General features: G+C 38.2%; 1 protein-coding gene across 3 annotated transcripts in view; it reads right to left on the bottom strand.

Moving 5' to 3' along the window:
- Positions 1-27628, bottom strand: part of Sema1a (semaphorin 1a) — a 799656-nt gene extending 772028 nt beyond the window's left edge. The window contains exon 1 of one of the 3 annotated variants that reach the window (XM_022079449.2): positions 27321-27628. The gene's annotated coding sequence lies outside the window, so the exon portion shown is untranslated. Of the gene's footprint in view, positions 1-12435; positions 12597-27320 lie in introns of those variants that run through there. The other 2 variants (XM_087343635.1, XM_022079438.2) reach the window with 2 other exon arrangements.
- Positions 27629-27952: the final 324 nt, after the last annotated feature.

Below are 27952 nucleotides of genomic sequence, written 5' to 3'. Positions count from 1 at the left end.
AAGCACAATCGCTCGTAAGTTTTTGGTCTGTGAGTTTAAAATAATATTGACGCACAGAAATCCGCAAGGACGCATACTTTCCACTCGATTCTGCGAAGTAATTCGAACACATTCAAGGTGATCACGAATTACAGTTTTGTAACTACTGGATCTCAAAACGTTCTCTTTATTTTATTAAATGTATGAATATTTTCGAACTGTTCCGTGGAAAATTTATGACGTTCCCAAACGAAATTACTGTTCAGAAAGGTTATCGTCCCCTGACCTAGATACACAGAAAGATCTTCGAAACTCCAAATCGACATTACTTGAAGAACAATGTTGGAAACTTTGAAGTTCAGAACAGATGAAAAATTAATTCATTCTGTACCACTTCTCCACAAACTAATGGACTTTATACGTACCACCGCAACTTAATTTAGCATCAGTTAACGACGACATTATCATCATTATTTCTTCTCTTTTAACAGTATTTTCCTATTCCTCTTGAACATATGGTAAACTCAACTAATTAGTCTTCAATATTCTGATTGCTGTCACACTTTCCTCACAAAGTGTGACGTTCCAAGTACGGGTGTCTTTTGTGCACAATCTGTTGAATACTTTCGTGTCATTGTTTCCACACATTTTGTAGTCCTTTAGTTACAGTGGCTCCAATGATTACTGGTATGACAAAGCAATTAATGTTCCATATTTGTTAAATTTCTATACTTAACTTTTGTGTATCTGGCCAAATTGCCAGAACCTCCCTATCAGTTTGTATCACTTGATTCCACAGCACTGTTATATTCATGACTGTAATCCTAGCTTTGTTATAAAGGGCTGTTCTGAGATCTTTGTTACTGTTCTCAAACACATCCTTAATCTAAGACTAACACAACATTATTTTCCTACTGTACGGAAACGGGCAGCAGTAGTTTCTGTTTTTAAAAAAAGGTAACTCTGCCACTGTTAGTAACTACCGACCCATTTCTATACTTAATACTTTTTCCAAATTATTTGAACTTGTTATTCATGATCATGTCTCACATTACATACAGTCTAAATTAAATCCTTGTCAGCATGGATTCACTAAATCTAAATCTACCGTAACAAATCTAGTAACTTATCCAGATTTTATTAATCCAATAGTTGGCTCCCAGGGTCAAGATGGTGCTGTTTATTTTGATCTTAGCCGTGCATTTGATCTTTCTGGCGATTATGTAAGCTGGTTTCATACTTACTTAACCATCAGACAATCTCAGGTTCGTGTTTCTGGAACTCTTTCGTCTCCTTTCGTAGTGCTCTCTGGTGTTCCACAGGGATCTGTTTTGGGTCCTCTGTTTTTCAACTTCTTTATTGATGACATATGAAATGTTCTATATGTCTTCTTTTCGCTGATTATATCAAAATCTTTCGTTCCTTTAAATCTCCTAACGATAGCAACCAGCTTCAATCTGACACTGACTCTGCACAAGGTTGATTGCACTGCTAACTTCATGACACTCAATATTATTAAAACTATAGTAATTTCCTTCTCAAGAAAAACCACAACTCTGATATTTGATTAAAAAGTTTTTCAGTCCTCTGTAACATGTAGAATACCGACACTATTAAAGACTTAGGATTATTTATCGACTCTAAGCTCCGATTTCACAACCATGTTGACTATATATTTTCACAGTGTATTACGTTGCTGGGTCTTGTTCGCATATCAACCTTTTCGTTCTCTTCTTTCGACTGCCTGTATATCTTATATGTAACCTTAGTCAGATCTAAGCTCGAGTACCTCGGTCGTTTGGAATTCAATTACGACTACTGATGCCAACAAACTGGAGCGTATCATACTTTGTATGTTTTGCATATTCTCTTCTCATTTTAATCTAAATTACTTAATTTATTTGAACTATTATTACAAAGATACTGATGTATTCAACAGGAAGGTATTTTTATGCATTAATATTCTTTAGACTTATGAAAACTTTTCACAATCTCTTTGCTCTTACCTTTTATATATTTATTATTGTTTTTTGTGTTCTTCTTCTGTGCTGTATCTGTAATTGGCCTTCTGGCCTTTGATGCAGCACATTAATAATAAACAACTGAATTGAAATTAAGAACTAAATTACAAATATTCTACGTTTCCAAAAGGAGTTGAAACATATCTGTAGCCACCGTCCACATACGCATTAACCCTGAGGCTGCACCATTTCGCGGGAACAAGGAATCCAGTTAACACAGCTTACGTGTAGCAAGTTAAATCTGAGAGTGGTGCCTCATAGTATCATCATAACACAGGCCAAAGCGAGACAGCCGAGTAGCAACTGCCCATACCTTGTACAAAAATGTAGACCCCTGCGAAGAGTTCAGAACTCAGGTATGGGTTTTAGCATTTCATTTTGCGTAACACCCGTGTTATTAAAACGTCAAATCGCAAATGTCACACCGGTAGACAACTCAAGAACGGAATTTGATGCTGCACCTGTAATCACTTGTAGTACTTAAGAGCAATTCAGTTCCTAGATTCTTACTACTACAAGACGACGATGCTGTCGGAATCACTGTCGCTGAATAGTCGAGTAATCCCCGAGAAATCGCCACAAAATATACATCATCTTAAGTGTGAAACGATAACAGCTGAACGTTACTAGAAATTGGTTATGAATTTCATTTTCCCTTTGGAAGTTGACGAACACTGTTGTTTCAGCAAGATGGTGCTACAGCGCTTATGTTGAGCGAGTTCTTTGATGGTCGCATTACTTCTCGAAACGTGCGGCCCCTTCTATCAAACGTCACTGCAGAAATTTTTCAATGGGTGGCATCAAACGTGAGAAAAGAAGGAATAAATGCATCGCTGAACGCGGTGGACTATTCCAACACTTAACAAAACACTGTTGCGTTCTGATTACAACGTAATTTGTTTTTTAGACGAACATGTCAGGAATGAGTTGCGTGACTTCTTCTGTACATACGCTTCTCCTGACGAGAAACCCGATCACGTTTTGACAGATGAAAGGCGGTGTTCAACTACAAATATGTCCGATTTTTTTTCAGACAAGCTGTAACAATGTCCGACAGACACTATGGAGAGACTGTCGGTAAGTAAACGAGATATATTACATTTGTACATGGAAAGATTTAGGAACATGGACAGGGGAGCATATAGCACGAATGGGAGAGATAAGAAATGCATTTAGAATTTTAGTACGAAAACCTGAGATGAAGGACCAATTAGGCGAGGCGGTTTGTAAACACAGTAATGAACCATTGTTCCTTAATAGGCAGAAAATCTGACTAACAGAGTGTAGTATTTTAGCTTCTCAACAAGGACTCTACTCCATCGAAGAAGTTAGGATAATGACCATCCCCTAGAAAGGGAAGTAGAGCCAACTCCCGAAACTCCACACATATTAAATAACCCGACAATAGATAATAACACACATAATTGCGGTGTATTGAAATAACCAGTCAAAATCCTCTGAAGGGTTCTTTCAGTTCCTTCATGTCATTGCTGGTAACACTTCATCTCGAAGTCAGAAATGTAACCCTTTCAATACATTATCTTACAGTCACGATTTAAAAATTACGTATCTCTGCAAATGTTCTGAAGTTCCATCAAGAGTAACGTGTTTAAAACACTTGGCCTGAGATCGTCCACACAGAAGAAAACCGCACACAAGAGTTGCGATACAAACTCACAATTCAACGCGTCACTGGCTATAAACATACCTACATGTACGTTTTACTGCCATATACAAAACTGTACAATGTCGGTAGGCCACTCGGTAATAAAGTCAATTATTATTTCTATCTCGTCTTTCTTTCATCCTCCATAAATTCCAGTAGTCTGTCAAATGTCTGTGAAATATGAAGATTTCTGTCTTCTGGGTTGTTGCGCTGTGTAGTCTGGTAGATGTTTACCAACGTTTCGGAGGTCATAAACGTTGGTAAACATCTACCAGACTACACAGCGCAACAACCCAGAAGACAGAAATCTTCATAAACATCGCCCTGATGATGGAGGCAGTATGACCTCCGAAACGTTGGTAAACATCTACCAGACTACACGGCGCAACAACCCAGAAGACAGAAATCTTCATACTCATCGCCCTGATGACGGAGGCTGTATGATCTCTGAAACGTTGGTAAATATCTACCATACTACACGGCACAACAACCCAGAAGACAGAAATCTTCATACTCACCGCTGTGAAAACCTCAAATCTTACGTCTGTGAAATAGTTTGACCAGTTTCTTCTCACTTCTAAAAAAATTAAGGCAGTTTCTCAGAGGTATCGGCATTTCTTTGAATGTAAGAGACGTGAAACATTTAATAAACATCACCACGAAAACCTCTAAATCCAGACCGCAAATTCACACACACATGGGAGTATCGATACATCCTGCGATATGACAGCGACCGAACTACCAATATCGATCCGAGTTACATGAACGTCTATTATACGATAAAATTAAATTATTCATACATGCTTTACTTATAACCTTGGAAACAAAACCTAATGACAGAATTCGGCAAGTCATAACTAGTACGCACTGGTTTACTACTTTTTCAGACAATGATATAAGATTTTCTTTCGCACATGAAGTATTTGGGCAACTCGACTGCATGGTATCTCCATACGCAGCCACTAGTTCCATCTAACGACAATGTACACAAATCACGCTCAGATCCATCGAAATCAGTTTTAACGCTGTGCCGTTGCAGACGGGCACAGTTGGATTTAAGGGACCATGGTTTACTCAGACTAAAGTATAATCTACTTATAACGGAATACAAAGAGGCAATTTTTTCATGTATGTATCCGTCGCAGTTAACAGGGCGTATCTGAAACACATACAGGCAACTCTCGGTTTACGAACGAGTTCCGTTCCAAGACGTTGTTCGTTATGTGTATCTTGCATTCCTGAGCTTTTACGATACGTATCGTATACGTTAGCAGCCATTTTAAAGCATTAAAACCATATACTAAACATCGAATGGTCTATATAATACATTTTATTATAATGTATATATGCGTTATGCAAGAAAACTTTCTACGCGGCGTGGCATGTAAACCAACGTTTTTTTACTCTCTAGATTAGTTTTATTAACCAAGAACAATTCAGTATAATTATAATATAATAATTTTTTGATAATTATTGTAATAAATACATTTTTTTAAAAGTTTGTTTATTTAAATCTTACAATTATGTTCACTAAAAGTTTGGCATTTCGTTTTATAAGGAACCCTATCTATTGGCGACTTGAAGAAATTTTTAATGAATTGTGATGTTCGTTATAGCGAATGTTCGTAAATCGAACATTCGTAAACCGAGAGTTTCCTGTATTTCAAGCCACAAATCATGTATTGCACATTGCTGCAGAATAATATACATTTCAGTTTATCTGTTTCCTTTCCTTTTACTTTCTTTTTCTTTTTTCTTCTCACTTCTTCAAACTCTATTCACATACTACGTCAACGACCGGCCACAATTATTTTTCCTTTTGTGACATGTTTCTTCTAAGAAGAACAGTATTAAACAGAATAAAAACTGAAGCTGGCTATTTTCTGTTATATTCTCTTTTTATTTCGGTTTCGACTCAAACAGTCTCAATTTATTTCACGAGACCAGAGAGCTTTTCTGACAAAGGCGTGTTTCTGAAAATAACGTTTCATTTTAGCCTGGGTTCATTGCATTATAAGTAAACAACCCCCAGAGAAGAGTCGATGTTACAGACGATAATCTGCTTGGTGCAGTACCTACGAATCGCATGAAGAGAACGAATATTCGATGAAGTAGTGTACTAGTTAAGCAATGAAAATGAGTAATATTTTTAGACACGAGGGAAAGGTTTGTGTATGCTTTAATCGTATTACGTGGGTCACTGATGACATTAGCCACTTCAATGCACAAGGGCAGAGGACCATGCTTGTTCTGGCAGCAAGCCTAAAGGTATGTCTGACGACAGTCCACATCCACACACACAGAGAGTGCTACAAACACCTAGACATGAAATTTCCTCCTCAAAGAATAATTCCCTTGTGTTCAAACTCTGGTGTTTAAACTAGAAACTTTTATCCTTTAATCACGTTTCAAACGATCTTTTCAGTCCAGATTAAAACTCGACTAATTGAAAGAAATAAAGATTAAAATATATTGATCTGTGTGCCGTCCTCTTCATATTGCAGAATTAGGAGGAATGAAAAGTAAAAACATCTCAGGCAAAGCAGATCTAAAAGAACGAATTATGTGAGAAATGGGAAAAAATATGCAGCAAGAAAGAATCTGACGGTGTATACACTTCATTCAATAAAGTTAGCATAAAGGAGGGCAAGGTTGGACATGTAAACATGGTGAGAAACAAAAGATGCATACACGACGGAAATTCAGTAACAAATGCATTTTTAGTTAACAAACAAAAGTAAAAATATGGCGTATATGCTCCTCTGCGTAGCATTGTACCTCAAACATCAGCGCATTCTCCACAGGCCAGGTTCGTCGAAAATGGTATCAAGAGATTTAGCAAAATATAGATTAGATTTAGTGCGAAGAAAGAAAGTCGGATGATACCAGGGTTGCACTGAACGAACACATGATCACAGCTTCTATGGAAATTGGAATTATTGTCATCATTTTGAAACAGACTCTTTCGTGCATAAAGGATTCACATCTCCAGTGCCATATTTTTGGTAATCGACAAGTCTCTTTCCACCCACCCATCTACTGTCCCTGTACTTTAGTTGGATGGTTTGGAACACTATCAGGGGCCGTCTGAAGTCGCCCAGTGTTAACCGAGGATGACTGGTGCTCATAATGCCAGTCGACGCTGCCCCTAAAAATGCGGAGAAGCCTGCACAAGGCTGAAGGCCCTAACCAAATATTTTTTTGCGATTTAATCAGAAAATCTGAGAGACGCTGGTATAAATAAATCGAAAGAGGGCTATTGCACAAAAATACAATATGTATGTAAAAGTAAAGTAAAGTTTGTCCCGCTATGTGCCATACAGGCGCTTGGGGTGAGTGGAGGTATAGCTCCTTCCTTTCTTGACCTCGGCACTAGATGGGGGTGAGTGGTCAGCATCACGCCCCGGCCGGCTTTACCCCCGCGAAAGGACCCCGGTACCCATTGTAGAGGAGGCTGGGTGGGCCCCAGAGCCGGTCTGGACGCAGAGGCTAGAGGAAAAATCCTCTGCCCCCGTCGGGGATCGAACCCCGGTCGTCCAGACCGTAGCTAGTCACTATACTGACTGAGCTATCCCGGCTCATACAATATGTATGTAGGCCTACAATTAATCTGTGATCGCTGTCAAAACACAATAGAACTGCCCTTACTGATTCTCAGGGCACAGAACAGAGTACCAATATTACATTACGTAAAACTAGTACATTTTCTGCATGTAGTTCCTTCGTATTTTCTAAACGTCTTCGGTATTATAGTACAGAGCAGTCACTTTTATGTAAAGTCTTCCGTCATTCCTTAATTTGGTATGGCATATGATGGAATACACTACAATTTCATGAACCAAATGCGGATGACATCTGCACATGCAAAAATATAATTAAATTTATTTGGTTACTTATTTATTGTTTAGCATGTTCAAAGACACTGTTGTAGCTGAGAGCAAACTGACAAATGATAGGACGATAGGAATCTATCCAGACGGTCTACGGAAAACAACGAAAAGCCTCTGCCATCATAACCGGTCTTCGGGTCGAGATTTCAGACCGGGACCTCCTGGATACGAAGTAGGAGTGCCAACTACACTACCTGCACTCGGTTCATCAGACGAAAGCAAACACATGCATAAGCACAGAATAGAATTTCAGAGAACTCGGCTATTAGTTCTTCGTTGTCTCGGCCAGAATCATAAATTTGTGGCCCAACTAAACTGGGTAGAGGGACACGTACGCGATAAGACAAAGACGAAGAGAGAAGAGTCCCATTAATGCTACTGTACAATTACGACACTTTGGACGTGAGACACTGTTCCAACTCAAGAAGCTGGAAGTCGCTCAGCTTGTCAAAGATTTCTTACCCGTTATGGGACTCAGACGTTCGTATCTTGCTCACAAGACAGAAGTCTAACCTGCACTAGTTAATTTCATTCCGTCCACACTCTCATGTCTTTTTTCTTTAAGGTTTGTTCAAAACATCGATCACTCTATAACGGATATTATTGTTGTTATTATTATTTAAAATTCCTCTCAGAAGTTAATTTTTAATTCCCAGCGGTACTTTCGAACAAATTCATTCAAGTCAGCATAAATCCAGACGAGCACTGGTTTGTGTCTTCTTGTAATCTTGTCCAGGACTGCGCGCACGAAACCGAAATGAAATGGAAGTGTCCTTAATGTTCTATGTAAGCGGTATAAAAGTCTCAAGGCTTCGCAATAACGTATCTCGGCACACATGTTGTGAAATACGAGGACATCACAGAATTTCGCTGATAAAATTCCTGTATAGATCTTGTATCAGGTTCGTAAGGTGCTTTCTTTTACGCTCGTAATTAATAACCGACGCTGGAGCGTTTCACTGTAAAACATTACAAGTTCTACAAGAAAAACATGAAAAAAGATCACAGTACATTTTAAGATTTGTGTCTCTGTCTGATTTGTCTCGTCTTTTCTTTTCGCTGAAGTGAAAGTGGGGCCTAGAAAGAGTTACTATTCTGTGCTGTTTGTATTACGAAAGCAGCTTCCAGAAATATTTTAAACTCTGAATATATTTTCTATCAATATTATAAGGCTAACATAAAAACAAACACACAACAGATCATGGAATACCGATATATTTATAATGAGGCTGGAAATAAATAGTCCATTCAAGCTGTACAGGTTCATATATTAGACGACATAATTACCATAAAAATAGCGCAGAAATTCTTTTCTACAATATTTCCAAAAGAAACAGTATAAAATATATATGAAACGAAACATATCAACATGTCATGAAACAACACACATACATGCAACAACATCATAATACAACTCGGTGTATTATTTTAAAATGTTTCCGAATTTAAGTAGGCCTATATGCAAATAGAAATAATAAACACAAAGAAGGTTCATCGTTGTATTAATAAAATGAATTCTACAAATACTTGTTAGTATTCAATTTAAAAACCGAGCTCTTCTACTTTCCAGAACAATGAAGATCAGAAAAACAATAATTTTGTTGGCTGTTTCTTCTACGTTTGGGGCAGGATATAAATTGTGTCTGGAAAAAAACTGCGGATGAGAATATCCGGACCTAAGGTTACACGCTGCAGTACGATGGAAAGTTCTCCCAACTTCTAGAAGGCAGTGAGTATCGTCAGAGCAGCGAAGTAAGATGGCTACGATGTCCTGAGCTTCCAACTCGAATAGTGGACAGCAAATGTGCGTAAAGAATTTTGGAAGGATATCTTCTTGGAAAACGATCATATACAAGGACACGCGAAGATAACATTCAGATGGACAATTCTCTGAACGTTTGTGCCAATGGTTAATTCATTATATATACATTCTACTGGACAATTTATTGTTTCAAAAATATTCGATATTCACGACGTTTCGGAAGTTCACCCTACTCATGATTTCACATGACTGGTTGTAATTGTGAGGTTTTAAATCGAACATGAGACCGTATGAATGGTAGATCAGAACACTAACTACCAAAATACTTGATAAACTATAATTAATCTTACTCAGGGGCGTAGCGTACATGTTAACCGTGTTAGCTCGGAGGTGTGCCGAATGGTCCACATTTTATATCCCTGAAATTGTTCTAGGAATTTCGATTGAATTTGATATTGAGGGACTCTAAACAAAACGTTGTGGGCGAATTTAATTGTTCATACAAATGCAAAATAACCCCCACTTCAACCAACCCCAAGGAGGACAGTCCTCCTAGAGAAGTGTATGGTTGCTCAGCATGTCAAAAAATGTTCTTCTTTTATGAAAACCGAATTTTCGCAGCCATGTTCACAAAAGCGAGCCATTTGATTTTATCCTATGACAACTGAATCCAATAATTATCAAACGCCATTTCTTTGAGATTAGACTTTAATAGTATTATCCTATCTTCGCCTACATCTCCGAAGTTGTAAGTAATTCTTGTCTCTTCCACGCAATGCTTCGTCCATCTCACCCATCACCTTACTCTATTTCGAGCGTACCACATAAAATACAAATACTATTAGCACCAACAATTTTGTTAATATTTTTGACACGGTGAATATTTAACAAATCACATCGTAAATAATATTTGACTCTACAGTGCAGTCTGTAGTGCAACCAGTTTCGTAACAGGGGCTTTTATCTGCAATGAATTAACATCCAAGGCCAATGAAGTATGCAACATAGCACTTGAAAATTCTGCACTCCACTAAAGTGCACCCTTCTACTCTTGTTTTGTAACAAAGGAAAGCGGCTGAGGTGCAGGACTTTTTTGTCAGGGCAAGGTTGGACCAGTTCGCAAACAACATTCGTCCTGACAAAACCTATCAGAATTTCGTTATCACTACTTCAAACAAGGCGTGTTTTGCGCTAGAAAATCATTCCAACTAAAATCACTTAACATACATGCATTTCCTGTTTTAAAATTCGCTGCCGAAAACAACATAAAAATTTCACGTACTCAACACAATCTAAAACATTTGAAAGCAGGTTTAACATTTTGTTGAACAATGTTGATGTAGTACACTCGTCCGTAAAAATCAAATATTTCACAACAAATTAGTCTTGTTACATTGGCAGGAATCAAATACAAAATCCGTCAAACCAACTTATGTCGTTCGGCGATCAAAGAAGTAAATTGTCAAAATAAATACAATTCATAAAACGCCTGGAAGCGAGTAACGAATCCATACCTGGCTTCGTAAAATTGACATACTCGCATTTTTGCATAGAAAGGATGTGTAGCTGACCGAGTTTCACAGTCACTTCAAACATCTTACACCCGTGGCATGTCACAGATCAAAATTATATGAGACACAGGCTCCATCAGATGACGTATGCATCACGCAGAAAGAAATTACACTACAAGCAACAAACAACATATCCGGTGAAAGGTTAACTTTAGTCATTAAACGAAAATTAAGAATAAAGAACTATAACAACTGCTAATAGAATCCAAAGATTCGACACCGCTAACACTACATTTGACCACTTCACGTCATCACGAGTCAGTGTCATCCTCTCCCATACTCGCAACCTACATCTCTAAGATACATTTTAATACTACTGTCCATCTCCTCCTAGGTCTTAGAAGTAGCAGCTTCCAAAGAGGTTTCCCGACTAAAATTCTGAAAGAATTTACTTTATTTTCGAAATAAAACCCACCTTAATCGCTTACGTCGCTGTTAAGTATACAAGCCAACTTGTACAATTCACGATATTCCCAGTTATGTATTATTCGAAGCTAGAAAGCCTCTCTGTAATATCTAATTTCAAATGAACTCACGTCTTACTGTAAAAATTCCAATGAATAAAAACTCAGAAAGAGATGTCGACGAAAAATGACGTTTAGACATTTGCTATAGTAAATGCCCATTTACCTCACGTAAATTTAAGAGGTAACTTGAATGGACAGTCTGCACAAATGTACCTTGCAATCTGCATGGAAATGTCGGCCAAAGTCTCATACGCGTTGTCGATATTATACGAGCACATCTATTGGCTAATTTCATTATTGGACTGTGTATTTGTGGATGTTTTGACCCGGAATTTATTGATCGGATGGTTTCGAAAACGTGTAATAAATGTCAGCTTCTTGGTATAAGATTAGGGCAATGAAGTGGCATCGGCCTATATTCATATTCAAAGCCTCTGCCTTATAAATATATATCAGAATCCCTACATACTAATTTAAATTCCATGATAAATAGGGTTCCTTAACAAACTTCACATATCCTGACGTACTACACACCTATTTTTGGAAGAGTACACAGAATAATAATTAAAATGCCGCAAAAATAGTTGCTACGTGGTGACGTTCGAAAACCTGCAGCTACGGTGGCCCGCCTACAGATATACTGAAGCACTCGATATCAAAGTACGCATAATGCCCACTTGATCCCTGTTAGGTCAAACTAATAGACCCTCATCCACATACAGAAGGATATCTACTCGTACACATTTAGCTCAATGGGCTTTCATCACTGCGATGCCAAGTCAGACGTTTCACAAGCGTAGCGTCTCGTGGATAAATATAAAGTGAGAAACTCTCTTGATGAAAAGTTAGCATTTTGTTTTAAAACTAGCCAAGAATATCAACCAAAAGAGGCAAGCCGAGTCTGTTGTTCCTCAGTAAGACTGAAGGTAAAATTAATTTTGCTGAGGACAATTTGGGGAGCATTTCGCACGCTCCATTCGCTCTTCAGTGTTTTCTCTATTTTACTGACCTCTAATTACTTCGTATTGGTCCAAATCCAAGCTTAATTATAAACTAACCTAACAAGTTCATAGACTTACAGCTTTGGTTTCACTGAAGGCAGCAGGCGTAAGAAACGTGTACAAAATGACGAACACGGCAAATGTCTTTACTGTTGTCTACGAATGTCCAGGAATGCCGCTAAGCCTTCGTCGCCATCGTCCACTTTCTGGTCTCGTCCAATCAGAATCGTAAACGCTGCGATACTGTTTAGTATGAGGCACACAAAACGCATCATTCACAGAGCCAGATAACCGCAGACGTCCGAGAGGGTTAAGTCACGTGACCTTGGCTACCAAGTGACCAGGACAACACCAGAAATTAACTTTCTGGATTAAAGCTCATAAGTATTCGGACTGCCAGGCCAACGCGAGACCAAGAGATAAACACACGAAGATACTCTGGGTTATACCGTACATACTAGTACAGGTTTTAGAACGTAATTCCAATGAAAGCTAATTAATTGTTTAGAAATGTTTTGGTAAGATTATAATTACCCTGCAGTTTCTTAAGTTAATCATTTTTTTAATTTCTAAAAACAAGTGTTGTAGTCAGCAAGCTACAACACTAATTTTAAAATAAGGACATTCAAACTGAATATCCACGTATAACCTTCCTCATCGCATGCCTGTACAAGCGCCCATCGTAAGAACTTCGTTGACTGCAAACTATAATCTTTATTTGGACGAACAGCTAGACATGGGTCGAATAGCAGACTTTCGTTATAATAAACGTTTCGTTGCTGGGACAATACGCTCGGCATAGCTCTGACAATGCAGGACATATCAGGCTGCTGCAATGATACGAGATGGGGTTCGACATTCCAGCTCACGTACCACCAACAAAGAAGCCAGAAACAGAACTGAAATGAGAACTCTGTTCCGGGACATCCAGTACCTTACTGAACAACCAGTCAAACAGAATCACATCTCGGGCTTAACGAGCAACAGCGGAAAGGCAGAATTAAAGGAAAATCACACACTAAATGCTTACATAAAGACGGATTTCGTACTGAATTTAAGGCAGCTTCAAAGTCAATCCTCCTGGATTTATACGATGTAAAAGAATTTCGTCCAAATAACGGACTCTGTGCTTGGCCATGGTTTATATTTCGAGTCGTTATTAACTGCATATTTTCTACAGAGTCAATGGATGACAGATTTGCCCATGTAGGATTTGAGGTTTTCACGGCGGTGAGTCTGAAGATTGCTGTCTTCTGGGTTGTTGTGCCGTGTAGTCTGGCAGAAGTTTACCAAAGTTTCAGAGATCCTTACTGCCTCCATCATCAGGGCGATGATCGCGACATTCGTAAACTTCTACCAGACTACACGGCGCAACAACGTTTATCCCATATTATGTCATCGATGGGTAAAATAACACTTTCTCTTACATGACAGACGCCGTCAAACAACTCAGCGTCAGAGCGTCTGATTTCCAGTGTAACTTGGAGCAAGCTTTTGTTATTCAAGTGCTTCTGCGAATTCTAACTTCGTAAACCCTCACTAAAGGAAACACACAGCGCAAAGTCCAACCCTGATTAATTCAACGTTCCTTCATAATCATCTTTCCGACAGTAAAGCAGAGGAAGGGATACGGCAAGTTATGAAAATCATTAACAAGTGGAATGCTTCCTAACAAGTTATAATGTTTACAATGATTGAAACTTTACAGATAATTAAATTCCACATTCCAAGCTTTCTCTGAGATCAAAGTGAATTTATAGCCCTGGTCAGAGAACACCTACCTCTATGGGAAAATGAGGTCCGAAACACGATATTTTCTGTAACGCGTACAAAAGCACTGACCACGCGTCAAGTACAGAAGAGGATAGGTTGAATCAACTTTAAACACAGATGAAAACAACTGTATCTAAAAGCCATTTACACTGTCCACATCACGAGTCTCTTCATAAAATCAAAGCTTCGCACCAATTTCATTAATTACGTATGCTGTTTTTGTATGTTTCATACGTAATTTTTAGTCTGTTTATGATTTACCTCCATAGAAAATTTCACAAGCTCAACTTCAGCGTTCCACTACCTGTATTTACTTTTACGAAACCTAGTAACTTCGCCTGATGGCTATGTTGTGTCTTACATTCTACAAAAAACAAAAATATTTCAACAAGAGTGTGGTAGAAGATTTCCGTCTTCTGGGTTGTTGCCCTGATGACGGAGGCAGTATGACCTCTGAAACGTTGGTTAACATCGACCAGACTACACAGCGCAACAACCCAGAAGACGGAAATCTTCATACTCACCGCTGTGAGAACCTCAAGTCTTACAAGAGTGTGGTACTTTGTATGAGCGATTATCATACAAAGCTTCAGAATGCTTGCAATCACTGCAACCTCAGAAGTAATCACAGTTGCCATGTTGCTATTACAGATAAATTATTTCATCATCATCATCATCACGTGCACTACAACCCAGATCGGGTTTTGGCTTCCGCTAGAAATCATCTCCACCTCATTCTATCTTGGGCTACTTTCTTCCAATTGTTGCTTCCAAGTTTTTTAACATTTTGGGCTACACTATCTGCCCACCTCAGTTTGGGCCTGCCAACTTTCCGGATTCCATAAAATTGTGATTCTAGCACTTGTTTAGCTGGGTCTGAATAATCCTCCAACCTGGTCACATGCCCTGCCCATCTAATCCGTCCCACTTTAATATGTGAGACCAAATCCTGGTTTCCATATATCTGTATAACTCATTATTATACCTTCCTCTCCAATGATCTCATTCCTTGATGGCTCCAAAAATTCCTCTCAAATATATTTATAGCCCCTTCATCAATTTTATTCATTACCCAGGCTTCAGGGCCATATATTATGACAGGTCTTATTAAGGTTTTATGGAGTCTTATCTTTGTCCGCCAAGTTAGATGTTTTGATTTGAATATCTTATTCAGACCATAATAGCCTCTGCTACTATTCTTCTCTTTATTTCTTCTGATATGCTATATATATGTTGATCATTTAAACTCATCCACTACCTCAAAGTTATAATCACCTATTGTGAGGATCTTGCCCAGGCTCCTTGTTACGACCATACATTTAGTCTTCTACTCATTTAACAGATAAATTATTTATAAAGTACAAAGGCAGGGCGATCTCTAATGACATGATATTCATACTAAGTTTCATAAAATTCGTCAATTGGTTCAAAATTAAATGGTAGGGGGAGAGACATATAAATGGGCATCATGATACTATAAGTGTTTATAAACAAAGGAGAATGGACTAAGTAGGTAATATATTCATATTCAATTATTTTAATATTCTCCTGTAGAAATAGGGTAATTTAGGGATATCTCGACACCTTAAGAAAGAACTCTAGGTTTCAGGAATATTTTTCGAAAATTAAAAAAAGAAATTTTCATATATTATCCATGGAGGTATGTTTTATTTGTACTACAATAATAAAGCAGGTAAGTTTAAGGGAAACAGTGCAATTAACAAAAAAAGAAATGGAAGCAAAATGTCGACTTCTCCCTGTGTTTGGGGAGATTTCGACATGTGCATGGGAAATATTAGGAGACTGTAACTACTGAACAGAAACAACTTGAATTCATAAAATAATGTCAATAAACAGTAAATATGCAAAATTAAAAACAGGCGTTACATGTGAACTGATTATCTGCTCCATTTTCCACGCAAGTTTCATGAAACCATCTTCCACAGTCGCCGAGACATTTAACCCATTGTTCGCCAGCTTTGTCATCGTAATAGTAGGCACTGCACACACCACAGTAATTTTCAACACGGTTGATGTTACCTGAGGAGCTGGGAACATCCGTCCCGAGCCGTCGCTCTGAATGGCGGCTAATAATTGTCTTCATTTCAATACGCCTGTTTGGCTTTCCACTTTTCTGTCTGCTCTCTGTCAGTTTTTCCCTGAAGGCTGCTGATGTTACAACAGCCGATTCCTGTTTCTTCCTTCCTTTGCGAATAGAGGAGTCACTTCGGGATTTTATCACTGGAACTGGTGACAATTCTTCAAAGGACGTAGACGTTGATGAGGGTGCAGGGGAGTCAAGACGAACAGGATCTCCACCATTCAGAGCTGGTACAAGCTCATACTCGAAGACATCATCTGCCAGTACGCCAGGGTTGTATGGGTAGATTCCACATTTTCGAAACCCACTAGTCAAATTACTAACTGTTGCTGACTTATCCCATGCCAAGTGAACACCGTATCATAAGGTTCATAACCAGAAAAAGATATACACTATGTCGAAACCTCCCTGACTTACACGATTACAATACACATGTCACCACTGGTCACAGTTGAAGTTTTTGTCAGTTCACATAGCATGGCTGTCCTTTAGAAAGTGCGAGTTGTCACCGCAATAACTATTAATCCATAAATGCCATGTGCATCCAGTGTAATTATCATTATCTGGAATGTAATTATTATAGCATGTGCTATTTAGGGTATGTAAAACTCACCTGGTCGTCTTTGAGGGTTCCGTACGAGGTTGAGACTTGCAAAAACAGACTCCTTTGAAGTTGCACGTTGATCGCAGTATGGTAGGCTATCTTCTGTACAATTACAGTCTTTGCCACTACAGTGCAGCTGTCGCTAGAGTGAAATTTGTTAAAAGTGTCGAGATCTCCCTAAATTACTATAAGACTATAGTTTCAATGTCTTGCCAATAATTAACCTACTGTGGCGACTGGAAATTTAATTTGTTGCAACTTTGTCTCATTGGCGGGTGAAAGAAACTTTCAGCAATGAAGTAAAGAAAGGCGCGACTAATTTCGTAACACTTTACACTGGAATAAAAGTAAACTTCGGCAGAAGGAAGACTTCACAAGTACAACAGGAGACAAGCAGACAGACGAGCAGGGGAAACGTCCGGTTGAATCACTGGTGTCCGAGATACAATAAAGTACACAATTTCGTAACCAATAAAAGGAAATTGCATTTATTTTAAAAGAACATAAAAGTGCTACAGAACATTTCAACAAATTAGGCCTAGACGAATAATAATGTTCCCCAATATAAATACCACACATCACGGATCACCACCCGAGCGTTCGTGGGCAGTTCGGTGCCCTCAGAAAGGTTTTAAGGGTGCCCTAAGCCAGTGGTATTCAACCTTTTTTGTTCGCGTACCCCCAGATATAATTTCTCTTCGACTTTCTACCCCCAAAGTTGTTGGTGTATAATTCAAGTTAATCTACATCTAAAATAAATTAAATAAATTACATTACTGATTATTCAGTGTTCATCATAAAATAATATATATTTTTCTAAAATTTCATGTACCCCCTAAGATGTCTTCGCCTACCCTCGGGGGTGCGCGTACCCTAGATTGAATACCACTGCCCTAAGCCACAAGCATTTTAAATATTTAAATTAATCGTCCGATTATCTGTCACGCTCTCTTGATACTTCCTCTCGAGCCAGTTGTTACAACAGATGAGAGAACACAATCGCAAAATAATTATTTCAATTCACATATTTTATAGATTCATATGGTGTCCGCTGTAACGTATAAGCTCCTCCCAGTTTCTTGTCAACTAAAAGATGTTGGCGATTCCTGTATAGTAGCACGACTAAGTATTCTAGAGACATCAAATCTCAAACCTGGATGGGAGAGAGAACGGTTAGCCCGAGGTTTCAGTATGTAGGAGGAGGCAGGAGAAAACCGTAAATTGAAGAACTTAATGTTTGTTCTCCTCGACAAATATTATTAATACGGTCAAACCAAGGAGATAGATGTGGGCGATGCACGTAGTATGGGAGAGATGATAAATGCACATATCCTGCAAAATAAAAGACCACTTTAAAGACCCAAACAGTGAAGGGACAATACTAAAATTTATCTTACAGAAATATGGTGTTAACTATGTGTAATGGATACATCTTGCTCAATATAGAGATCAGTGAAAGGATCTAGTTAACGCGGTAATTAATCTTCGGGCTGCATGAAAATATACTAATTTCTTTGACCAATTGAGCAATTACCAGCGTCTCAAGATTTCTGTTCCATGCAGCAATACGTATACGTATAAGTTTTGGTTAGAGCTCGAATAGCCGGGCGGAGTTAGTTACTGTTCACAACTTCTGTTAAGAACAAAAAGCATTTCGTAAACGATCTGAATATGCGGTGTTCCAAAAGTTCCAGGTCAGGCCTTATTCCACGGCTGCCATTAATATTAATATTAACATTTAAACAACATTAACACTAACAATACAACAATGACCAATCGCCAACAAACGGGATAATACCCACACCTGAAACATCGTGTATATTAAAAATACCTCAGAGGAAAATGTTCCAACATAAATAAGAGTAGGTTACAACCGTTACACTTCGCCTGATATTAGACAACTGGTAAGTCCAATTATAAATCTGAACCGCCCCATAGCCAACTCCAAACTCAGCTGTAATAATCTTCAGACATCAATTTAGTACCTATGATCAGCCACATCACTCTTTTGAAGGTAAAAAACGTGGGGCTGAAACCCAGTAAAATGTAACATTTTTTCACCCTAACATGATTCATACCTAAACTGCTCCATTAGTATTTGAGGTGGCGTTCATAATTCATATTCCGCATAACCTCCACTTTGCTTCTGAAAATGTAACCCCAAATTATTATAAATACGTCTGTCTGTATAAACGAGAATCTACGAAAGTCATGGCACAATTCACTAAAACAAAGCTTAACACCGAGTAGCATCGTAACCATAAGACACAATTGATAGTCGTCCGCATCTTCGAATATGCCAATCTGAAGACCAGACAGAAATACGGTTCAGCGCATCGGGAGATCTTGGCGCGAGTTGCTACGGCCACCACGTGGCAACAGACGCTAGTAACCACCCTGTGGTGTGAACCACTGTACGCAGTCCGCGATGTAGAATATTCTCGTCCCTGCTAGATCAATAGTTCGCGCGCACTCCGCCATGGCACCACCACTGTTCTTCGCGGTCAAGCTACACAGGTCAGGTCACGCAAACTATTGCCATATTTTATCCCAAACATGTCCACGTAAAAAAAGAACAAAGAGTGAATGGAATTTCAGTCCTGGTACTGTACTGTACTGTAAAACATTAAAACAAAATTTGATTCTTGAAAATATAATGGTTTTTGTTTTCGTTTATTTTACTTTCTCATGGGGGGAAACAGGCTTATGATATTGCCATATTGTCTGTGTCACCCTTTTAAACTAATTGAAAAATTTCCCATTTTCCCGAAATTTGGTAAACGTCATGCCATAACATATAGTTGTGACTTCATTTCTCACACCGACAATAAAATGGTGGGCCCAACAATTTGTGGGGTGGGAGAGATACTTAATAAGGAGCCCTTCAATTTTGTAAGTACTCCAAATTGAAGTGTACATATCCACTCGTTTTATTTCCCCAATTTTAATTTTCAATTTCAAGCAATGAAAATAAAATGAATTGGGTTTGTTGTTCTGGTCTTAAAACCCCTCGTCCGACATAAATTTTACCAATAAGGATGTATGGTAGATGCAATCTGTCAATACAAATCACAGATTTTCCTTTGCCTTATCAACCCGTTTAAATTTGTACCCTATGAAACACTTCGAAATCTTACTACCATGCATTCATATGCAACGCTGTTCTGACCCTAGCTGATAAGACACAAATATCTTGGGGTCAAGACCTCCTGCCACACTCCTGCTCCTATAATCATATAAGTTCATCGTGGTGAAGGATGTATTTGCACCAGGGGGAAGCCACAGTTATGAGTTACATAATGCCATAATGAAAACAATTTAATTCTCTTATAGCAGAACCCTGAAGTTCGATACCAGTAATACCAACACCTGTGAATGGACACGATCTTGAGCCAATTGTATCCACTTCTCTTCCCAAAAATCTGTTCCCCTAGCATTCATCACAAAGTTGCTCTCACATCTCATTCTCAGTCAAGTGACTATCTTTCGGATTTCCACAACAAAACTCTGCCGACCTTACACATTCCTTGCCACCCCCTTCACTAGCTTAACAAAACTAGTTGTTCTGCAACCCCCACGAAGTTCCTTGATACATATCACCCTAAATTGCCTACCTACTTCGTCTTCTAGGGTGCACATATCTTCCTATGACCATGACGTACAGCAAATGAAAACTTGCTCGTATGATTATTTCTTTAGTCAATGGGATCAAAATCGATGCATAGACTATGACGCCCGATGTTTTTCCAACGTTTTAACATAATTAAATTCAAAGTGGCTTATTATCGTAGTCATCTATTTATTCTGCTCAGTTTATTTAAAAATTCGTTCTGAACTTCACCGAGTTAATAGCAGTGTCAAATTACTGTACGACTATGGGTGACTGACAGGGAAGAAAGAGAAAGGAAGCGGTAGTGACCGATGTTAATTGTCCCTAATTCGCCTGGATCGTGTGATAAAAGACATAAAAATCTCAGAATCCGAGCAGAGATTAAATCCGGGACCTACGAAACATAGAAAGCTATGTTCCGTGTACTAATACTTTTATTTAGTGTATATTTAACTAAACACATGAGCGCTGTGCTGACTGATTGATTCTTGGGTAATTTAAAGACACTGCATGAAACGCAGAACTTGAATGGGAATTAAGGTACCAGCCCAGAACACGCCTGTAGAGACTGAGAAACGTCACGAAACATTTCTAGCTAGCCTGCAACCCAGATGATATTCGAACTGGATACATCCAGAACAAAAGTTTAGAACGTTACCACTACCCCATTCTACCTACAATCAGCAAGACTAATCTTCCTTATGATCAGAATCTAAGAGATTATGAAAAATGTGACGAAATGGTGTAATCTTTCGTCGTACGTTACAGAGTTTGTGAGCATCTGAAAATAAAAGTTTCAAATGGAGAAAACTTTCCAGCACACTTTTGTGTTTCTAACGGCACCCGTTATCATCATAGATTCTCGAAATAGATTAATAATATAACCGTTGCCTTTAGATTAAATTGCGTGCAGATACTGACAGCACACATTCAACTTCATCATTAAAGGGCTGTGCTTCGAATGGAGACAGAAAGTACCACGACAATCGTAAATAGAAGCAGAAGCATGGTTTCAAGCATTGTACTAAAGTACAGCAACACATTAAATTTTCATGCACAAGTTTATCTGAATAATATTTAAAAATTCAGTTATCATCACCTCAAATAAAACACGGCACTTCACCAACACAAAGATCGCCTGCAAAAGCAGTAGAACGTATCGTGACAGTACAGTGCCACGTAAAGCAACGATTTACAAAATGGCAACAAAATTGCGTTCTATGGGATCGGTGCTGGGCAAAAATAAATTTCGAAGTGGTTATGTAAACAGCCAAAATAACAAAATCCTCATGCTGTTTATGAAGTTCCACTGCACGATTTAATTCTCCTTCACAATGGCGACGAGGCATGAGTATGTGCATTGGCTACTAACCAATAACAAAGCTTTCTTGCTTCATTTAGAATTAAAGATAATTTTAAAAGCACTTTGATTGGGAGAACTATTTTCGTCGGTAGGATATACAAAATTTAATGAGAATATTGCATAGTACTTCTCTCCTGAGTATCAGGACTCCTTTAAATCTACACACAACAAATGTAATATCCCACTGTTCTCCAGTACGAACCCAGTGCGTTTGAATCTCCCACTGGCGCATGCACACAGCAACTCTCTAATTATGACGTAAGTCACTTCCATTTGTACAACACACAGAGTTGCTTCGTGGACCAGACTTGGGATTTCTGGTTCTCATACAGAACGAATGTAGCAAAGACGTTTATCCAGACAAACTTGGAAATACCGCCCCAGAAGATCAAATAGAAGATAAGGAAGAGATGGTCAGAATAAATGGAGCTGGAACAGGTTTAAACCTAATCCAAGATCATTATGAGTAATGTGACGATAACAACTGGACGAGTCCAGAACACCTGATGAATAACTGATCTACCGTATCGGAACCCACACAGATGTTCCTCAAAAGGAAAATTCTACGTACTGAATTAAGCTTAATATTCAAACGAGAAGGAATGCTAGCAGCTACACAGACGTCGATGTTGAGAAAACAGCATTCTCTACAGGCATTTCCACTCAAAATGATACCATAACCTACGAAATGCAGTGTATCAGACTTCTTAGGCGATTGAGTTTTAATAACGCCAAATTCATGGACAACGGAGATGGAACGATTCTAAAATTGAAATGATATCTGATGGAGGGCAGCCTATTTTACTGGAGTTCTGTAACTTCTGGGTACAGTATCCGTCCTCAAAGTTGTCTGGCGACAAATTAGGAGAGTTACCCACGGACAAACATGAACAATGATTGTAATACGTTCGTTTCTAAGCAACGTAACTCCTGATAAACATAAAACACACACACCTGGACATCCAGCTAGTTATACGTTTAATTGGCGCAAGTTTTGCTAGTCCATAATGTTCGAAATATGGTTGATTCAAATGATGTAACTTTAAAATATATCACGAGGGGCATTTAAGGGTAACCAATTGTTTTAATTTTGTTCTTTTTATTGTTAAGCAACATAAAAATCAATTGTAAGTTGGAATCCCACTTATATCTGTATTGGAATGTGTAAAGACAAATACGACACAAATATTTGCTGAAATTATATAAGTCAGAACAAAGCTTTAAACAATCTATGTTTCACTTCAATCAAACATCATGTAAATAACGTAATTTTACACTATGGAAGAGGGCTGTGGCAGCCTTCTTAACAAGAAACACACTATGATCAAAATAATTCATAACAACATCACAGTCAGTTTCTTTTGAGAGCAAGGATTAAGGTGAATGAGCCCAGTGCTCTTCTTGCCAAGTCAGACTGCTCCATACATAATACAGGAGTCAATTCACTGTTGCACTGTCTAAAAAGTCACTGTAGGTGGAAGGAATGTCATGGAGGCAGTAAGCACCTATAAAACATACAGTAATGTCTAGCGGATTACGCAGCGCAACAACCGAGAAGGCAGCCAACTTCATCTCTGCTGCCAACAGAAACTGAAATCGGCAATCTTCTAACAGACTACACAGCACGACAACCCAGAAGATATCCATTTTTATGTATGAACTGTTTTTGAATAAACTGCATGTCTGACATTTCAGCATGCCTTTCCTGTTTGCTAAATCATTCTTAAATTTTATATTATTAGGTTCAAACTCACAGCACACAAGTACTGTTCACTACCAAGTATGAAGAAAATTCACTCCACCATTCAGACGCTAAAGGCCTGAGAGACAGATGGACAGATAACTGTTCAGACTCACAGATATTCATACAGAGCCATATAAAAAAAAAATTGTTTTAAGATCACTCCTAAAATGCCAGTATTTCTATACACTAAATACTTTATTTCTGAAGATCCAGTAGCAATATTTGTAACCAAACAAATAATAACAACCATTTTCAAACTGCTGCAAACAAATTCCTTTCAAGTAACTTACCACTTTCATACCAGCCTCTACACGAAATATGCATCAACAAGAAGATCAAAAGGGACTTAAGAAAGCCCAATCAATTGCACTAGAAAAATAATTACATGCATTTTGAGACAAAAATCAAGACCTCATCGATGACGAGTGCATGAAATCTCACTCTAAGAACAAGAGGTGCATGAATGGGCGGGGGGGGGGGGGGGGGGGTTTGAAAACAAACAAACAACAACAACCCCAAAATGCTATGTTAAACTATGTTGTGTTAGGATTACGACTTGTCGATCTCATAGCAATGAAGATGTCAAGTTTAGTCCTCTGGGTGCTAATAAAGTTTGGATTTGTAAGCAGACACCAGTGATTAAGAGGAATATACTGCCTCCATTTTAATGGCTGAAGATGGAAGTTTGTATCTACCTACAAGTCCAAAAAATCAACGAATGTCAAAACAACTTGCTAATAATGTCATTGTTTTGTTTCTTTTGTTTTCTCTATATAATTTGTTTTGTCTGTAAACCATGTTAAGTCAGTGAAAATAACTGATAGCTATTTACAAACTTTTTAATTACAGAATTATTTCCTCGACAAAGTGCTTAATTTTGTCACTTTCAAATGATCCCAGCAAAAATAAATATCCCAAACACACGCACATTTAAGAGTTTTAATTTGCAAGACTTTTTATTTGCCATTTTGCAAAGTGTCAGCTTGTCTAAAAGGGTTAACACGAACACTTCCCACCTGTCCACCATTAACACTTAAATGTAATAAAACAGGAAAGAAATGTTTGCAATAAAAATCTGGGTATTACTGTTTACAGTAGCTCAGTGCCTGAAGACATAAAAATTAGAAATGCTAAGATCTACACTTTTCTTTCACTCCCTTTAGAGAAATGATGTCGTATTATCACAATTAATATACGGTAATTACTTACTATCCAATTATTTCCACTGTACAGCCCTAACTTCAACATATTCTGCAGTAAAAGTAAGGTTCAGTGCTACTCCACGCACTGGAAAATAGTACAACCGTTCAGATAAAATGCACTGCCGGCCAGCTAACTGAGGATTATACTCTCTCTATTAGTGCAGACACGATTAGAAAAGACACGTTATTGTAGGAGCATTAGGCGAGGAAGGCTGCATGACATTCCAAGCCTAGACTGTTTATATGATAGTTGCTCACATGTTTGCGAATGATGCAGAGCATTGCATCACATTTTTCACTAAGAGGCCTGGGCCAGGTATACTATCACTGTTCTGAAAGTGCATGACTTTATTTTTATTTTTCATTTTTCTAAGAATTAACTGTGCCAACATGACTAACACTGATAACATAAATGCTCTGCACATGATCATAGATAAGACATAAGACTGCATTTCTTGTTGGTGGTAGGTCATTAATATAAATTAGGAAAGTAGAGGTTCAAACAAAATGTATTTTGAGTGTAATTTAGTTGTTTTAAAATATGATGTATGATTATTGCTAAGAAACTGTAAACACTTTAAAGCCTGGTGATAACTGTGAGTATAATCAGTACCCCTACTCCTAGATTTCTTACAGTACAGACTGAATTATTTAATATTATTTAGACTAACTTTGGCTTTAAAGGGTCAATAGTGTAATTATGTATGTATTATATGTTGCAGTGTATATTCTTTTGGAATATGTCCTGTATATAGTGCATTACTAGAAGTATTCTCTAAATGTGATATACCCTATCCCATATTATTTATAACCCTTCATTAAATACATCCATCTTGTTCATTTTAAAATTATTCATGAAAACAGATTTTCATAACTCCTGTCCAGATAAAGAAAATCATGATTAATGATCATTGTGACATAACAATCATAAAAAAGACTGCAAGTGAATTATATACATAAATTTATGATGGTTGCACAGTGCTATAATAAGGCAATTTAATTTTCACAGTCCAAGTCCAAGTCACAGAAGTGAAAATGTGAAGGATTTAAAACAATGGTATAACTGAATTGACTATGGTGTTCAGTCCAACTGCGTCATTGCATGTGCAAATATAAATCTTGGTTTCTTGCAGTTTGATTCTTCATACTACATTTCTTGTTACATGAGTTTTTGACGACTTGGTATTTGCCTAAATATTTCTACTTCCCCCTCACTTAATGGTACCTGCATCTTGTCTCGGTGGTGGGGCTTGAGTACCTCAGTGACCCCAAGAGCTATGCTGGCGGTAGCTTAGCTACTGGTAGGGCCTCCCTAGCCAGATTGGTCGAGGGGGAGAGGTCAGATTAAGACAGGTACCCTGGTCCTCCAGGTTGGGGATTGGTCACAAGGCTAACAACCTTGCACCGTAAAAAGGAAGATGTTTTGAAACCTCAATCAAAGCCTCGGACAGACGGACCTAACAGAGGACTGAATGGAAGAAGAGAATTGAGGAGGCCATGGACCAAATACGGACCGGAGAGCCATAGAAGAAGAAGATTTCTACTTCCCACACAACCAGCAGCTAATTGCCAAATTTCATATGCCAACCAATGGTTGAAACACATTTCTCTGAAAACTTTTCATATATGATACACAATATGGAATGGAATTTTCTTACAAACTTCCAAGCTGAATATCCCAAAATCATAAAACAGCAATAATGAAATAATGTGCTCCCAATTAATACAGAGAAAGAAAATCCACTCATTTATATAGTGTTATTTTTAACTGAATTTTTACACCACATCTGATACAATACATATGGGATAACACACACAAAGTTGTGAGTGAGTGTATATCCTCTTCCTTCTTACTCTTTAGAACAACAGATCTGGTAACTTACATCAATAAATCCATGAAAATGATGTCTAAGTTATGTAATTAGGCTAATATATGTGAGAAGAACTTTGCTATATGGTGAACATATGTACCTGCACTACATATGAGCTTTGTTTACAGTTATTAGACCTCACAAAACCTCCCATTCAAGGAGTTCTATCAAACATATAGGAAGAGGGTTTGAAAGGCTGGGAATTCTCCAGCATGCTATATGTCCTAGGAGCTGCAAATTTCTCGAAGACCTCACACTATCCCAACCTATCCAGCTAAACTAACCTTAGATTGAATTTGGATTTGATTAAAAATTATTTGCCCCAACCATTAACAATAACGAATTCAACTAATCACATAATTGTAAAGATGCACCAAATTATTTTTCAGCTATTATTTTATCACTGTGTCTTGCATTGTAAGGCAGACGTATGTAGGAAGACTGAACATACTTAATACTAGAACATGAAATAAAAGAGAGACAAAAATATTTACCAAAACATTATAAAATGGTTCATTAATCTAAGAAAACCAACCACTTTTTGGGCTAGTGTGAAATGTACGTAATTTTACTTCTAAATGTCAATGAGGTGCAGAGTACTGGCAACTGAAAATGATATCCATATCCTAAATCCACACGACTACAAGGACAAACATGTGCTATTTTACGTGCACAAATTAAACCAATATACTCACAGCGACAGAGTGTATGAAGGCCTACATCTCATGTGCCATTGATAAGAGTGACCCAACCTTCCTTTACGAAAAGTCACAGCATGGGCAGTGTTGTACTTAATAAGTCTCCACTAAACTCGCAGCAATGAAATCACCCTCGACAGTTCCTTCCTGCTGCACTTAGAAACACAGAATATTTATTCTTCCCTTCATGGGCAAGAAAATTACATTTTATCAAACCTTACAACCCTCACCAACCCCACTTTCACAGGACACAAATAATACGGATAGTGTAAGGATTCTAGAAACAAAGCGGAAGTGGCGTCTAATGTTGTGTTTCGTATGCTGCCATCTACGTTTCTACATTGAAACTCCGTGCAGAATAACCAATATTCCATTTCCCTTCCAACTACCCGTCACTGCCGATCGGCCGGTATATGTAATGGCAGTTTCACTCTCTCTCTAATAGCGCTAGAGCCCAAATCGAGCCCTGGCCTCAGATCTTTCGTAACATTGTTTTCCAGGATGGGGTTGTGAGCCCCACGCCCAACCCCAACCTGGATGACCAGGCCTGAGTTTCTTGACCACAAAAGTCATGTTTGCCCAGGCACAAGGTAGATCAGGTACCTTGGGGGTGCCACTCCCCATACCCC

The sequence above is a fragment of the Zootermopsis nevadensis genome, unplaced genomic scaffold (genome assembly GCF_977971745.1).
Source record: "Zootermopsis nevadensis isolate Lab colony 2312 unplaced genomic scaffold, Znev_1.0 Znev_ptg000006l, whole genome shotgun sequence".
In the NCBI taxonomy this organism is placed as follows: Eukaryota; Metazoa; Arthropoda; class Insecta; order Blattodea; family Termopsidae; genus Zootermopsis; species Zootermopsis nevadensis.
The sequence above is the reverse complement of the archived record's forward strand: the minus strand, read 5'-3'. Positions and strand labels throughout refer to the sequence as shown.